The 17635-nt window shown below is 27.2% G+C and overlaps 1 protein-coding gene and 1 long non-coding RNA gene across 2 annotated transcripts in view; both read right to left on the minus strand.

The window, feature by feature from the left end:
* The window catches only part of LOC113799389 (uncharacterized), a 61182-nt gene that overhangs the window by 11893 nt on the left and 31654 nt on the right, over positions 1-17635 (minus strand). The gene's annotated exons all lie outside the window — the stretch shown is intronic.
* Positions 981-2007, minus strand: LOC142645147 (uncharacterized). Its single transcript, XR_012846323.1, has 2 exons — positions 1567-2007; positions 981-1511 (listed from the first exon to the last, which is right to left on the minus strand). It is a non-coding gene; the product is annotated as an uncharacterized LOC142645147 (long non-coding RNA).

Raw genomic sequence — 17635 nt, forward strand, 5'->3', positions numbered from 1 at the left:
TAACAATTCAAAAAGATTCTTTGGTTTGTTTGTTTTGTTTTGTTTTTTCCTCCGAATGATTTTAATTGTTTTGATCCAAAACCACCACCACCAACACCACTATAACCAAAATAATGGTTGTTTGGTGTATTGAATGAATGATGCAAAGTAAAATATGATATGATGAACGGGTAATAAATAACTTAACGATGTGAATTCATTCATTTTTTTTTTTGTTTTTCTAACTGCAAACACATAAAATGGTTGGAAACAAAAACCAACAAAGATCCCGAAAAAAACAGAAGGAAAAATGCTTTTTTGCAGAACAAAAACAAAACGAAAAAACAAATTCATCAATTATTTATTGCGAAGAAACGTTACCGAAAAAATAATATCGATATATATGGAAAAGAATGAATGATAGAATGAAACGATTGAGACAAATTGAAAACAATCAAATCAAATGGTTTTTGATTGCATAGTTTTGTTTTTTTTGTTAGTTTTGGCCATCAATTGAAACAAAACAAAATCACCCAAAATGAAATCTGAAACGGCTAAAAGCAATAAGAGAAAAGCAAACATCTAAACACACACACAACTGCAGAAATTAATGGGAAAATAGATGGACGAACGACATCAATATATTCGTCGATCGATGTTCACGACGATTGTTTTCCCAAGCAGAAATTTTCATGCTAAATACTGCCTATTTTCGTGCTAAAACACTAACTTTTTGCAAGCTCAAAATGTGCTAAAATCGATATATTTTAGCAGTAAAATAGACAGTTTTTAGTCACCAAAGGCAAAAAAAATAGTGCGTTTTTAGCATGTAAAATCGGAACTTTTGTCAGGGAACTTTCCCAATAAATTCCCCAAAATATTCTCATATTCCGTATATTCGCGCCGCACTTTTGCCAGGAAACTTTTCCATAGAAATGAAAAGAATTTCCGAAAACATTTTTATCTTCCGTAAATCCATATTACATTGGAATCATATATAATTCTTAGATACATAAAGATTTGAGATTTTTATTTAAAAAATTAATTCATGAATGATTGATTTTTGTTGCTTTCCCGATTGCCGGGAGCAAATGTTAAACAAATATTAATTGATTGTAAACAGCACAGTTTTACCAAAAAAGAATGATTATAATTATTGGTTACCCAGCATACTGTGTTCTTTGCCAATATATCTTTTTCTTGAGAAGGGACTGCATCTTCTTCAGTTCTGGCTGAATCCACAAGTTTTCATCTTTTTTTTTGATATTTTCGGGAAGTAAACTCAGCATATAATTGATAAAGGCGAGAAAACAAACCAGGGATTGAACCTTTAAATTTGATTGTCTCCAAATCTTTCAGCAACTCTCAAGCAGATTGGAATCTTAACCTAGGCATTTCGAGTTCTTCAATAATATCTTTGGGATTTTCAAAACTCATCGAAATCTATTGTTTGATGATGTTTCTTGCAAAAACTTGGGAGCTACAAAAAATTTTTATTATTATTTAGCAATGAGCGTTATCTTTCAATGAAACTGGAATGAATAAAGTTAAATAATTAAAAATTGTATTTTTATAATATAAATTTACACATTGAACAATACGGAAATTCGAATGGGTGGATGTTTGTTTGTCTCCACATTCACTGTTCGGTGAAATCTTGATTCCAATACGATTAGGATATTTGGCAAAATCCCCATGTCCTGATATAAATTGGACATTGTAATAATGTTGAACAAAGAACAACACGTGGAACTGAGCCCATAACAAATGAATGAGTTTCAATATATGTTAAGCAAAAACTTTAAGTTTTTTCGAAAATCGAACAAATATAAACGATGACAAATTATGACTCAGAAAAATTTTAACTTGACGATTGAAAATAGCAATTTTTAGAAAATATTTAGCAATTTTTCAACCGCAAAAGCCATTTTGACCATTTTGTGCCTATTTTTTTCTTATTGCGTGCTTTTTTCTTGCTTAAGCAGAAAATAGCACGCAATTTTTTAAAAAATTTCTGCTTGGGAAAGCAAAAAACATGATATTTTGTAGCCAAAAAGCATAAATGGATGGAGGGAGATAGAGAAAAAAAATGTAAAATCATCACCATCATTATAGATATTAATGGTTGTATGTTTGAGTGTTTCAACGTACTTTTTGTTTTCATAATAATCATTATGAAAAAAATCAAAAGAAATGAAAATGTTTTATTTTTTTTCTGAAAGGAATAGATTGAAAAAGAGTAATAAGTAATTATTCATAACATTTTTTACCATCGATAAAATATCAGAAACAAAAACAAAAAAAATCTTATTTTTGCATAAAAATGCTACTGATTTTTTTTTTTTGGTTCTAATGAATCATTTTGCTTTCAATTTCCTTGGAAATGATGAATGTCAAGAATGAACATATTTTATGAACATTTTTTTTTTTGGGAGGAAAAGATTTTAGATATAAGAAGGAAAAATGCTTGAAAAAAAACATGAAACGATCGAAATCAGAAAAAAAATAACAAACAGAACAGAATCGATTTTAATTCAAGTTTTGGATTGAAATGTTTTTTTTTTCGTTTCTTCTTCTTTGCATTTGTTTGTTTGCATTTGTTTGATTTTAATCTTGTTTCATTCCAATTAAAAATGTTTATCCATGTGAAAAATGATGATTTAAAACCAATTGGTGAAAAATAAATGAGAGGAAAGAGACAAGAGAGAGGGACCAAATAAATAAAACATGCAAACATGCACAATTACAAACACACAAATGATTTGGTAAACAAATGAAAAAAAAACATGATAATGAAAACGTTTGAATTCTATGGGCTTTGTTTTTCCTTTTAGCTCTTTTCTATTGAATGGTTGAAAACAACAACAATACAACAAAAAAAAAAACACAAATGAAAATCCTTTTTTTGGGGAAAAAAATCCTCATCAGCAAATGTAATCAATAATGAATGAAATAGAGAAAAAACAAAAGAGACCAAAGATCAATCATCATTGTAAATTATAAAATGAATTATAAAACAAAAACAAAAACTTTTTGTTTCCACACTCAGCCTAAGGGAATCAGATTTTTTTTTGTTGTATGTGATCCAAATGAGTGTGTGTGGTTGTATTAATATCAAATTATATAATTTAAAGTTTTTTATTTTCAATTCATTGCTTTACCAAATGAACCAAAACCAAAAAAGAATTTTCAAAAGGAAATAAATCAAATAAGCAGACGCAACAGAATATTATTTGTTTTTTCATTTTCAATAATGAGAATTTCTCAATCCAAAAAACAAAACAAAAGAAAACTTTTCGATTCTGATTTATACTATTGTGTTTATTGTGGATGTTTGCAAGGGGGAGGGTAAAAGATGATATTTTTTGCATGAATATGAATTCTGGTTAGTGGTGAAAACAAAAACCTGACATGTGTCCAAAGATATAATTCCATTTTCTTTTCTTTTCTTTTTTCATTTTTTTTTTTTTTGAATGAATATAATATTTACATAGAAAATTTCGGAAAATAGGATTTTCTTTTTGTTTTTGTTGCTTTGCATGATGTGAAACGATAATCTACTGACATTCTGTTTTGTTTTGTTTATTTTTTTTATCTGTATGGCCAAAACAAATAAGCAAACAAAAAAAAATGAAATAAGGTTCTTTCTTCTGGTTTATATAATAACCAGGAACTGAATGAATAAAAAAAAACCTAAATGAACAACAACAAATGAAAATGTGAACCAAAAAAAAAAAAAAACGACAAATCAAACGAACCGAAACGACTTATTGTCATATTCATTCTTCATTCATTCGGCTTTCTTTACTTATTTTTTTCTGGCGTTTGTTTTGCTTCCGTGTATGAATATGATGATGCTAGTTTAGAAATAATAATAATGAAAGAATACAATACAATACGGGAGAATTCAAAAAAAAAAGAAAACAAACATAGAATGGTCAAACATGAAAACTTTTTTTTCGACTGTGATTTTCGAAATCAAAACAAAAAAACTGAATATGCGATATTCCTAGGGGCTTGATCTCTTTCAACAACAAGAAAAACACAATACAATACATACGGAGAATATATATTCTGTATTTGATCTATTTGATGTCGTCGATTTCTATTCTTTCACCGGTCTTTTGATTATTTGTAAAAAAGATTTTATCAGAACAAAGTACAATGCTAAACAATCAGATGTGTGTGTGTGTGTGTGTGTGGGTGTATGTCAATAGAACTTAAATTTAATTCAATTTTACAATTCGATTTTCGTTTACTTTTTCTTTTATTGTGTTTGTGCGTAACAAGATACATGAAAATTTCACCATTCAATCGAATATGTAAATCATTCGTTATGTAAGTAAGCATCAAATTTTTTTTGATCAAAAAAAAAAGACAACAGAAAAAGAAATTTCTGTCCATTTTTTTTCTATGGCTATTATTTTCAGATCAAAAGAAAAAATTCTTTCTATTTTGTGATTGGCAAATAACGATATTGTAAAAAATTTTGGACAGACAATTTCCAATTTAATCGAAACTTTTTGTCTTTGAATATCAAAAAAAAAAAATGAAAAATATCAAACGATCAAAGAAAATGATAATTTGAATATATATTGAATGTGGATGAATAGCGAAAAAAATAACACGCTATCCGAAACAAAAAAAATGATGAATTGAAATGAGTCATTCATTCTGTATTTGATGTTATTTTTTTATTTATTTTTTTTTTTTTTTTGGTTAAGGTAATTTCAATAGCTGAATGAATGAATGAATGAATTTGGTGGACAACTAGCAAACAAACCGAATTTTGTTTTTGTTTTTTTTTGTTCAAATTAATTTCCAATTTTCCTTTGATGCGTATATACCAGATACACACACACACAACCGACAAACATTGTTACATTTAATAATCAGATAAAATGTTTCAATCTGATGCAAGAGAAATGAAGAGATGGAAACAGAAAAATAGGACAGGACAACCATTATTCCATTTATCAGCCGAATATTCGATTTCTATGGTCCAAAAATGGAATAAAAAAAGTTCTCAGACCATTTTCAAAACCAGCACAAAATTCGCCTAAATCATCAATCATGACAGTTCAACAAAAAAAAAACCCAGAAAAATAAATAAATCGATGTCCAAAACGGTACACATTATTGTTATTATTAGGAAAAAAACGTAAAGAAATTATCATACAGAAAATGAATGAAACGTTGAATGAAAATTTCAAATTTTTTTTTATTCTTTAACAATTGGAATTATTATCGATTTTTGTTTTGTTTGTTTGTTGTTGTTTCATCATAACAAGATATTCTCTATGGTTTCTAATTGAAAAAAAGAGGGCAAGAAAAACAATGTGTTATAAGGAAATTGATTACTTTCAAGTTTTTCTTTTCTTGTTTCATCTGGTTTCATAAATATTTTATTTTTTTTGTTGACGCTAGCTTTACGATTCTATGATTTTTTTTTTTTGTTTTTGTTTGTTACTTCATCTATGGAGTTAAATCACAAATTATTATTATTTTTTTCTATTTCTCGATTTCATCGTGACCATATTTTCTCCGGAATCAAGGCGATTGACTAATCAAATTGACACTCTAAGTCAATTTATTATGATTATTTGTCACTGTTGTTGTTGTTGTTGTCGCCAATTTTTTCTTCGTTGTTCATGACACTATGATTTCTTTTTTTTTTGAAATAATAATCAAAAAGAATAGAAAAAAAAAGATGGACCAAAAACAAAACAAAACAAAACAAAAGTTGAAGATTCCGAATCAGCGAAAATATAAAACAAAGAAATATTGAACAAGTGAACAAATGATTGGACAGACAAAAAAAAACCAAAATTTGAAGAAAAAAAAAACAATTCAAGTAACCGAACCAACCATATATCTAGTGAATGATGTGTTTTGTTTTTTATTTTGTTTCGTTTCATTGATTTTTATTAGGCGAAATATTAAGTTTCTCTATTTCTCTAATTAGTTATTTTGGAAATATGAATGATGTCGAATTGATATGAATCTGGAATCGAAAAAAATAGACAAAAAAACAGTGATTAAAACAAAATTGTGAAATTCGTGATTGCTGAAATTGTGGAACAAAATCAGAAAAAAAAAAAGAAATTTGTATGCTACAAATGAAATTCGATCTTAAAAAAAAATAACATCAATTTAACAATATTCATTGGTTACATGAATTTTGATAAGCAAAGCATTTTTTTTTCTTTTGCTTAATTCATTTCGATAATTTGTTGTTGTTTTGTTTTGTTGTTTTGTTGTTGATAATTATGCTGATTACGAAAATTGGTTTGTAACCAGAATGAGAAAAAAGTGCTGATTCAAATATGATCATCATATTCTAAATTACTAATTTCAACAGGTTTACGAAATTAGTTAGAAAACCTTTAATGTAAACCAGAAATGTTTTTTTTGGAGAATCCATTAGCGTTAATTTGCAATTGAAAAGAAAATTGAAACTTTTTTTCTTGGTTCTATATTTAGGAATGGATGTTTCAATCGATATTTGGTATTTTATTTTATTGACAATTTTCATAACAAAGGTGTCAGCAAGAAAGAAAATAGCAAAATTTTTCATGATTCAAACAACAAAAACGTATCGAATCAATAAATATCAATGGGTAAAGTTTTTTTTTCAATTGATTTTTCAAGAAAGTTTAAAGTTTTCTTGAAAGATGATGATTTCGAGAGAAAAAAAATTCAAATTTATTGACATTCCTGATTGTATTTGATCAATTTTTTGGTTGTTGTTGTTGTTGTTTCATCAATTCTTGAAATCAAAACTTTAGGGTTAGAATACAAAAACAAACAAACAAACTTTTACTGTGTTTATCTTCATTGAAAATAATAATAATAAAGTTTTTTTTGGTTCATTTCAATTGTTTTGATTCTATCACCAATGAAACAAAAATTCCAAAACATAAAATAGCCAAAAACCAAAAAGAGCGAAAACTTTCATAGACATTGCACAATATGTTGGTCACATAATCGTTTTTTTTGGTATCATATATGCAGTGTAAGACATAAAAAAAATACAGTGGATAATAAAATGATCATATTCCAGCAATCACAATTTCATCAGACAAGTTAATAACAAAACAAAACAAAAAAAAAGAAACGATAAAAAACAAATAATAATAAAAAAATACTCGTATCAATAATCTTTGGAAATGGGCAATTCCATATTGTTTTTATATGGTAACAAAAAATGATCGTTATGATTTTTTTTTATTTAGTGATTTTGGCTTGATAATGAATCCATTTCTACCTTTATTTCATTTATGTTTGGTGTGTGTTTTAGTAAGAAAAAATAAATACATGATAAACACACATGTGAACGAAAAAGAAAGAAAGAATATTCGAATCAATTTTCTCATATTTTTTCTACGGAAAATAAAATAAGTAAAGTTGGATTCACTTTTGATCAAGAGATTTTTGCCATCATCGTTGTAGTCTTTGTCGTCGTTGGTTGTTGTAAGCTGTGTTGATAATCAAATCAATAATCATAATAGAATTCAAGTAGGAAAAAAAGAAGAATTTCTGAATTTTCTTTCTTTTTTTTTTGAATCTTTTAGTTGATTTTTTCTGTTCTGTTACAAGAAAACATGCTTTCTCTTTTTATCTGCTTTTTTTCATTTATTGACGATTGAATGGGCGAAAAAAAGAAGAAAAATATCCAAGAAAAAACGTTGTTTCATGTTTTATGTTGTGTTGAATAATCCATTGAATATGGTGGGTGTGCGGGTGTGTTTTGTCTTGTTGTTTATCTTAAAGTTATGGTAGAGGGCATCTCTATACCCAAAAAAAAAGATTCATGATATAAGATACGCAGCATGGTGGAAGAGAAGAAAAAAAATTCATTTTATCTCGCTCAGAAAACCATAGTTAAATCAAACCGAAGAAAAAAACCAAAAGCCAGAAAGAAGAAAAAAAACGAAATGTAAATTTGATTTTGATCGATTTTTTCATCTTTCTCTCCCTCTCTCTCTTCGATTTTTTTTTCTCTCTTATGATTCTTGTTGCTTTGCATTGGTTTTTTTTTGAATTATCTTTCAAGAGAAAGGGAACGAAAAGAAGAACGAAAGAAAGATTGGCTTTTTACTGTTCTGTGTTGTGCATCAATGTTCAATGGTGGTTGATTTCAATTCATTTTTTCCCGCTCGCTCTCTCTCTTTTTTTCGATCCAATTTACAATGGAATATGAAAAAAAATGAAACGAGCCGGTTAAAAATGAAATCGACTGATGAATGTTTGTTGTGCATATACAGGGAAACGGAAAGCGGAAAAAAATCGAATTCAATCCAGCGATTTAAACGGAAAAAATGTTTTCATCACTTATTTATGTAAATATAAAAATTTATGATTTCTATGGAAAATCCATTTTATTACAAACAAACAAAGACAAACACCTATAAAAAACAATCAATGTAATTCACATTTGGTTTATGAACGGAGAAAGAAAAAAAAATACAATCAAAATCAAGTTTTGAATATGATATTTTTATTTTTTTTTTTAAACAAATATAAGCTAGTTATCATTGAAATAAATGTGAAAAAAATTGATCCAAAAAAAATGGATAAATAAAATTATTTATTTATTTCTTTGAATTTTATTTCGATTCGGATATTCATTTCGAAAAAATAGTGAAAATTCGTTGTTTCGTCGTTGTTGTTCTCATTGTTTCCGACTAAAAAAGAAGAAGAAAAAGAACATTTTCCATGGAAAACAGTAAACAAAGCAATCAAGAACATTGAATAGATTGAACAAATTAGTTTTTTTTTCACTTTGAAAAATCCCGAAAAAAAACCTGACGTGATTAAATATATTTCTTTTCACATCATTTTGAAACTTTGTATTTTTTTCTTCTTCTTCTTCTTCCTTGTCTTTCTCTGAAAATAATTGCACAATGATTCCGGAATGTAGTACAGTGAAATTTTTTAACACTGTTACAATTATAGACGCAGGAATATAAAAAAAATGACAAAGGAGAGTGTATCTAATGAAATGGAAGCAAGAATGAATAAAAAAGAAACACCCGATATATATCGGATGTTGTTTAGAAATACAACAATGAAGAAGAAGAAGAAGATAAAAAACAAAAATCAACTTGTTTCATTATCGGCAAAATGAATCGCGTGAGTATAAAGAAAACAAAAAAAACAACAAGAATAACAATACATTGACTGCATATACAATACAATGGTGTGAAAGTAAAATTCATGAATTGAATATTGACAAACAAACAAACAAACAAAATCGATATAACAACCATCATCAACCATTGATTTGTAATTTCAATTTTTATTTCAATGATGATTTATAATCATCATCATCATTATTACAGAAAACAAATAGGCGACTATTAAAAAACTATAAACACATCATTAAAATACAAACAAACAAACAAAAAAGGTATGGTTAAAATGGCCATCGATTCTTTTAATATGAATCGATTTCATTATTTTGTAATCAAATTTACATTAGTAATTTACACAGACGTACAACAAAAGAAGAAAAAACAAACAAAACAAAACATAACAGTAATTTGTGAATCAAATTGTTCAACAATGTTAATAATGTTTTATTATTTTCAACATCAAATTCTTATATAATAACTGTGATATATTCATTTATCTTTTTTTTAACGATTGTTTTTTTTCTTTTTCTTCTTTTTCTTTCTTATTTATTATGCAAATATATTCATATAATAATAATAAAATGTTTGCCCAGAAACGAATAAATATTTACAATGAATAAATGAGACAAAGAATTGTTGTTGTTGTTCAATTTAGAAAAGAATTGTCAAAAATTGTAGAGAGAGAGAAAAAAAATCCATATAATTTAATAATATGAAATCGATATATCAAACCAACAAGCAAATGAATGTCAAAATCAATGTTTTTTTCTTTTCGCCTGTTTTGTTTTTGTTCATCATTTTCGTTTATGTTTTCTCCAGAAAAAAATAGTGAAGAACCATGACATCCGAAAAAAAAAAAAAATGACTATGATATTGATTGATTCTCAATCGAATTCTTATTCTTAAAGAATTTACATTTTTTCAAATTTTTTTAATTTTTTTTTGTCGTATCCATCATTTGAACGATATATTATTCACACAATATCATTGGGATTTTGGTTTGGATATTAGTTTTGGATTTAATTCTCGAATCGTCAAAAGAAAGAAAGAAAAATCAATAAAAATGAATAAAGAATTCAGCCGCCATTAGAGAAAAACTACAACAGACAAACATAAATTCCGAAAAAAAAACAAGAACAAACGAACAAATGAATGAATGAACCAAATGGAAAATGAATGAAATGAACACAAATGGAAAAAAAATCAGATAAATGTCAATTTCTTTATTATTATTATGCTGATTAGTAGTATTGGGTTGATGAAGTGAAATATTCACGACAAAAAAAAAAATGAAAAGCACTATATTTTGGATGTAAAACAAAAATTTCATCTTTTTATTCTCTCTCTCTCTCTCTCTGATCCATTGCAATATTAATATAATACAAAACATGAACAATTCAATGAAAGAAAGAAAAAAATTATAAAAATCACAGCAGCAGTATTCTGATTCAGTTCCTCTTTTTTTTTAAATGAAGGATAGAATTTTTGTCATTGTCGTCGTCGTTGATGATGACTATAAGACGATCGAAATACGAAATCCTTGTGAAAATTGGCATTTTTTTTCGTTCATATGAACATTCGTAGATGAAATGAAAATCGACAATTGAAGAAAAGAAAGAAAATGAAAGCTATGTGGTGATGATACGATGCTGAAAATGCAAATAAAAAAAGGATTCGGAACGGTCGATCTGCAAACATTGAAAATGGAATGGTGAAACAAAAAGAAAAACAAAAGAAAAAATCGATACCAGATTTTTCTGAAAATAAAATAGAAAAAAAAGTGACAAATGTTGAATAAGAAGAGAAAAAAAATCGACCTATTTTCACACTAACGTACACACAGAAAAATAAAGTCGTAAAATATACGGCAAAATTCATAACATTTTTGGGTTTTAACGTCATCCACAAAATGTTATGGTTTTCTTTCTTTTTGTATTTCTGGGCAAAATCCATGAAATATTGAGGCAAAAACTCAAATATTTGTGGCCAAAAATCATGAAATATTCTGGAAAAGACCTAATATTTCTTGGAAAAATCCATGAAATATTCTGGAAAAGACTGAATATTTTTGGACAAAAATCATGAAATATTCTGGTTAAAAATATTTTTATTTACAAAAAAATGCGAAATAAAAGAGAAAAGAAAGATAAATTTAGCCGACTAAGGTGGCATAAAGATCATTTTTAAATTCATAAACAAAAAGTAAACAAGTTAATCAGTGAATTAAATGATAAAAATTAAGATTATTGGCCAAGGATAGATTTAAATTCTCCGATTTGTTTGCTTTATTTTCCAGATTATCGCTCAAATCATGGCTATGTGATTTCTAATAATTTATCATGAATGGATGAATCTTCCTTGGTTGCCCTCAGTTCACCACTGATGCTTGCTTGAGTTCCATATCGCTTCCGATTTCTCGTTCGACCGTTGGAGATTTCCTTATCCAGCCACAACGCTTTCTATTGTTTTTCCATGCTTTGAGCCGTTACACAAAATAATATTTTCTGATTCGAAAAATAGTCAAATGGCAAACGAAAAACAAAAACTTCGTTTAAAAACAAAAATGCTGGATTCGAATTATTTCAATTGTTTAATTGAATTATTAACAATGTTTCGAATGTTAGCGAATTGTTTCAAATTTCAAGTTCAATTGTTATGGCTCAATCGAACAAACATCGATTTACCAAATCTTTTCATGAATCGATCATGAATCCAATCTGATATTCAAAAGCAATTTTAGGTTATAAGTTGTTTACGAAGCCAGCGTGGACAACAGCCACTAGTTTTGGCTTCATGATCAAATTGCCACATCTGACCCCTTCATATTTTTTAACCAAATTAGATATTAGGAACTCATCTTAGACAAATGAAGGAAGATCCAATCCAATACCTTCTTCTTTAGCCCTATTGAAAAAATTTGCTTAGGAAACATCCATTTTGTCTGTATGATTATTCTGTCCGGAAGATAGGATAGGATAGGATTCCATTCTCATTGAAACGTGGTTTCAAATCAATCATTTTTTGTAGATCCAACTTCGCAAATTCATTGCAAACGCGATATGTTTGGCCGAGTGTCAAATTGTACATATTTTATTATGAAATTTTGATTAATCCAAAAATGAAAAAAATTTTCTAAGTCCAGAAATTTTTCATGAAATATTGAGGCTAACAAAAAATCCATGAAATATTGAGGCTAGCAAAAAAATCATGAAATATTGGGACAAAACAAAAAATCCATGAAATGTTTGGGCAAAACAAAAATCCATGAAATGTTTGGGCTGAGTATAAGATTGGCCAAAAATCATGAAATATTCTGGAAAAAATCCTAATATTTCACGATTTCAGTTTTCCATAAAATATTGAGGAAAAAACCATAACATTTTGTGGATGACGTTAAAACCCAAAAATGTTATGGTTTTTGGCAAAAATCGAACTATTTTACGTTTCATTTTTCTGTGTGTAGTAAATCAAATGAGAAAACAAAAATTCGTAACCAAAAAATGATGAAATTGAATTATGAAAAGCCAAGATGGATGATAATATTATATTTGGATGGTGGATGGAAAAAAAATTGTATTTCAATTAAGAAAAATGACGATTCAAATTCATTGGAATCGTCATTTTTTTGGAGGAAAAAAATTGAATAAAAACTTTAAAGATTTGTGTTTGTTGAAAAGAAAACAAAACCAACAAAGTCTTAATACACAACAGCCGGAAAGAAACCTATACACATAAACTTTGAATTTTTAGAAAAAAAATCAACTTTATTCTAGGAAAGAAAGTAAGATCTTTTTTACCCTACAGAGAAAAGAAAAATTTGCATAATTTCATTTGAAGAAATGAATCTTATATATCACTACGAAAACAGAGAGAAAAAAAGAGAATCATCATAAGACAAACATTTGAGCAAAAAAAGATTCTGTTTTTGTAGCCGAGACAAAACAAAACAGAAGACAAAAATAAATCATACACTAAACACACAATGATGGAATGTGTTGATTATCAAATTGAAAAAAGAAATTTTGTTCTGTTTATATAATAGTGGTTACACATTGTATGAGTATGAGAAATTGAAAATTCAATTTTCAAGATTAAATTTCAGTTTTAAGCTTATAATAGAAGAAGTTTTCTGTTCACATCAACAAAACCCAGATCCAAAGAGTATATATGACCCGAATCAATGAACAAAAATGAAAAGATTCATTTCAATGTGTTTTTGGTAAAACAACACCCTTAAATAGCTTCAAATCAGGTAATAACAAAATTTTTCTTTTTTTTGGGTTATCAAAACTGATTGATAATGATGATGGCATTTTACAAACAAACAAAAAAAATTATGACCCAATGATAATCATATAACTAAACATATATAGATTATTATTAATTTGATTATCTCGATGGGATTTTCTAAACAAAAAAAAAATGAAATAAAACAATCAGTATATAAAGATAAAGAGAAAAAGATTTTCGATAAACTTTTACTTTCAATCAATATGGTCAATATGATCATCATAATAAATAATAACATTATTGTGCTGGTCATCATAATCAATAACTAAGAGTAAATAAGTATAGAAATATCGACATTTTCGACAAATCGATCAACAAAACATAAACTACAATGATTATGATGATGATGATCATCATCATCATCAATATGGACATGATTTTACAATGTTTTTTCTTTCTTTTATGATTACTACTGGATATATTGGATGTTTAAATCAAGTGAAATGAGGTTTTCTTTTTTCGCTTGGGTTTTTTTTGTTTTGTTTTGGAAACGATTGTGGATCATCAACGAATTAAATTCACAGCAGGGCGATGATGTGGGAGTAAAGATAATAATAATAACAGCGACAACAACAACAACAACAGTAACTTTAATAATCAAGAAATTGAAACACAAATGACTATCCCATTGGGCCAGGACACACAGTGAGATTCTGTGTGTGTATGTGTATGTGTGGGAAGTAGATGTTAAAAAAAAAATGTTCTTTGGCTCATTGACTTTGCATCTTTATTTCATGTTTATCGTATAGGATCGACGATACTTAAATGTTGTAAGATTGTTGTTGATGTTGATGATGATCAATAAAGTGAAAAAACAAGAAAAAAAAACAAAAGCAAAAGGGAAAACAGTAAGAAAAATTTTTCAATCCAATTGATTAAAATTTGACCGTACAACCAATTTTCTTTTAATGTTATTTATAGCTTTGAGAAAAAAATAGAATAGATATTGGATCAATGTATTTAAGTTCAAAGCTGAAATTCGTTTTCGTAACGAATTTCAATACAATTTTATTATTTTCTTTAGCCATGCTTTTCAATATCTGCAACCCGACAAAAAAACATTGAAAACAATCTTTTAAATTACGTTGTCGTTGTTGTTATTCTGTTTTTTCCCTTCTTGGTTGTGCGCCGATGACATTTTGTTTTTTTCTTTTATCGAAGCAAAAGAGAAAAAAAAACCTAAAATATCAAAGAAAAAGAATGATTAATCTCTTTTTATTCTGGTTATTTTGCGGCTCTATGCGAACTCATCATCGTTAGCCAGCCAGCCAGCCAGCAAAAAATGAAACTAACCGTTTTTTTTCAAAATAGTATGATAGCGAGAAAAAAAATATAAATTTTTTGACATTTTTTTCAAAAAAAGAAGAAAATATAAAATACATTTTAGGTTATGACACAATGTAATTTCCTTTTTTTTTTGCAGTCGTGCAATACACACATCACACCAACAGGAATGATTATTATATAACCGATTATTATGGTGGAAAGAATGTCGCAAGATAGATAGAATAGAATAGAATAGTCTCAAAGGCAATGAACACACACACAAAATTTGGCATCTTTGTTATGTGGGAAAAAAAAGGCGAAAAAAAAAGTGATTGGAAATTCGGTTTGCGTGTCCACCGCTGAACAAAAAAAAAGAAAAAAAACCAACCGTATCTTATTGATCCGTGTTCTTGTCAATTTTTCACAGGCAAATATTTATCATTAATGCTTCTGATATTGGTTCAATTCAGAATTCATTCATTCATTCATTCATTCATTTATATCTGATTGGTTATTGTCACTTGTAACTATAGTGTTGATTGATTTATTTGAAATTATTTTCTTGCCAAAAAAAAGATGAAGAAAAAGAAAATATCAATGTTCGGCATTCAATAGAGAAAACTAAGGCATTGAAATTAAATAAACAGGATACGGATTTCCTATTTGTTTTGCTTTATTATCATTATTGAAAATGAAATGAAAAATGACTTTGCTTAGATTTTTTTTAAAAAAAGTAACGGTTATTGTTCTATTCGGTTTTTTCTGTTTTCTGTTTCAATTTCTCAATAATTTATAAAATCTCAAAGCAGAAAAAAACAAGGTACGAAGCAAAAAGATGTTTAAAATTATTAAATTTATGAAATTTTTTCCTTTTTCTCGTCTGAATGTATATTTATTGATGTTTAAATTGAGTGAAAAAATAATAATAATAATATTTGAATTATGAATATTTGTTACTAAAAAAAATGTTATTCACATGACAGAATATCATTATTGAATCCATTAATAATGACAATGTAAATGGTCAAGATTTATGATGATGATGATCATCATCATCATCATAACCATCATCATCATTGGTTGTCCACTACTTTATTATAACTATTTAAATCAAAAGAAAAAAAAGAAACATTGAACAACGAAAAACGCAATGGTCGAGAAAGAAAACTTTGATTTATACACATCCACCAGTGATGATGTTTAAGTTAAGTTTCAAATTTTGAATACAAAAAAAGAAAAGAAATTTTTTGCTGTTGGATTCAAACAAATTTATTTCATCTATCGTAAACACTAAAAGACAGATTTTTTTTCCATAGTGTTTATTGAATAAGTTTTTTTTTGGGGTAGGGAAATTTTTTTATTATTATTCAAGTTATAAACGGTCAATGATTCGATTCTTGAATACATTTCCCATGATAATAAATATAAAAATATCCATTGCATTCATGAAGTATAATAATAATGATGATGATGTGATGCACATTGACCAAATTAATAAAAAAAACAGAAGAAACAAGAAGATGAGCAGCAAATGTTTCAATATTGGAAAAGTGAAAGTAAATGAAATATTGATACAGACAACATAGAATGAAAAAGGAAACAAGTGTGTGTGCAAGGAGAAAATTGTTATTGTCATTCAATATTGTGTCAGGCCATCTGTGATTGTATTTTTTTCTACTGGTTCTGGATTTTTTATTTGACCAAAGAGCGAATAAGTGATTGGCAGAATATAAATGGAAATGATATGCAGTAGTAAAAAAAAACAAATGCCGATAATTCATTCATATGATTTTTATTTGTAATAATATTTGTTGAATTTTTTGAAAATGAATTCAAATAGAATCATGTTTGCAATAAACAAAAACAAGAAAGTAAAAAAGACAAAACATGTGAATCATAATCGAATTGACACAAACAATATATAGAATATCCTTCTAATCGTTACTTTCCAAATTGATAGTAAATCATCAAACAAAAAAAGTTTCACTAAAAAACATTTAAACAATACTGATGATGATGATCAGCATTCGTTGTTGTACCCACTCTCCTTAAAAAAACCTTAGATGCCATACAAATAATGTTATAAGTAAAATGATTTATATTTTCTTTTCCTCATCTATCCACCACCAAGAATAAAAACAATGAAATTTTTTTTCAAGCGAAACAAACGAATCAAAGAATTTGAAAGAAGAACAAAAAAACTTTATGACAAATAAGTTATGGATGAAAAAAATGGAGAAGAAAAATATTATTGACCAATATCATTGACAATATATTAAACAGGAAAAACAAACACTTATTGGCTAACAACAACTTAAATAATAGCAAATGAAGAAATAAGGATAGATGAAAAAAAAGATGCTTAACATCAGCAGCTATATTCAGCATTAAAAAAAAGTTAATACCATGTGGGTAAAAAAATAAAGAAAATATTCGATATATCATATGCGAAAGAACTTTGTTGGAAGATGAACAACAAGAAAGAAAAACAAGATAATTCCAATGATAAATGATTCTCAATACACATATATACAACAGGAGTGAGAAAAACCATTCGACAACAAAAAAAAACCAATAAAAAGCTATGATCATCAACGTATCTTAAGAATATATTTTTGCAAACAATCAATGTAAAATCATCTTTTTATCAGTATATCATGAACATTATTTGAAAAATGTTTATGAAAATGAAGAGTGAGAGAAAACAGACAATCCTTTCATGTTAAGATAATAGTGGATGATGATAATGAAACTGATAATTTACCATTAATGATTTAGAATTTTTACCCCCCTTTTTTCAAATCAAAATAATTATCAATCGAGAAAAAAAACATGAGAAAAAAACAAATAGATTAAATTTTGATTATGATTAATAATTTCAAATAAATATCCGTCCAAAATAATATTTTGACAATCTTATATAAGGGGAATAAGAAAAATAGGAATCATTTTTCAACAAATCC

The sequence above is a fragment of the Dermatophagoides pteronyssinus genome, unplaced genomic scaffold (genome assembly GCF_027571235.1).
Source record: "Dermatophagoides pteronyssinus isolate colony J.1.1.1.1 unplaced genomic scaffold, Derpt_VIB-CSIC_2022.12 sq0007, whole genome shotgun sequence".
Classification (NCBI taxonomy): Eukaryota; Metazoa; Arthropoda; class Arachnida; order Sarcoptiformes; family Pyroglyphidae; genus Dermatophagoides; species Dermatophagoides pteronyssinus.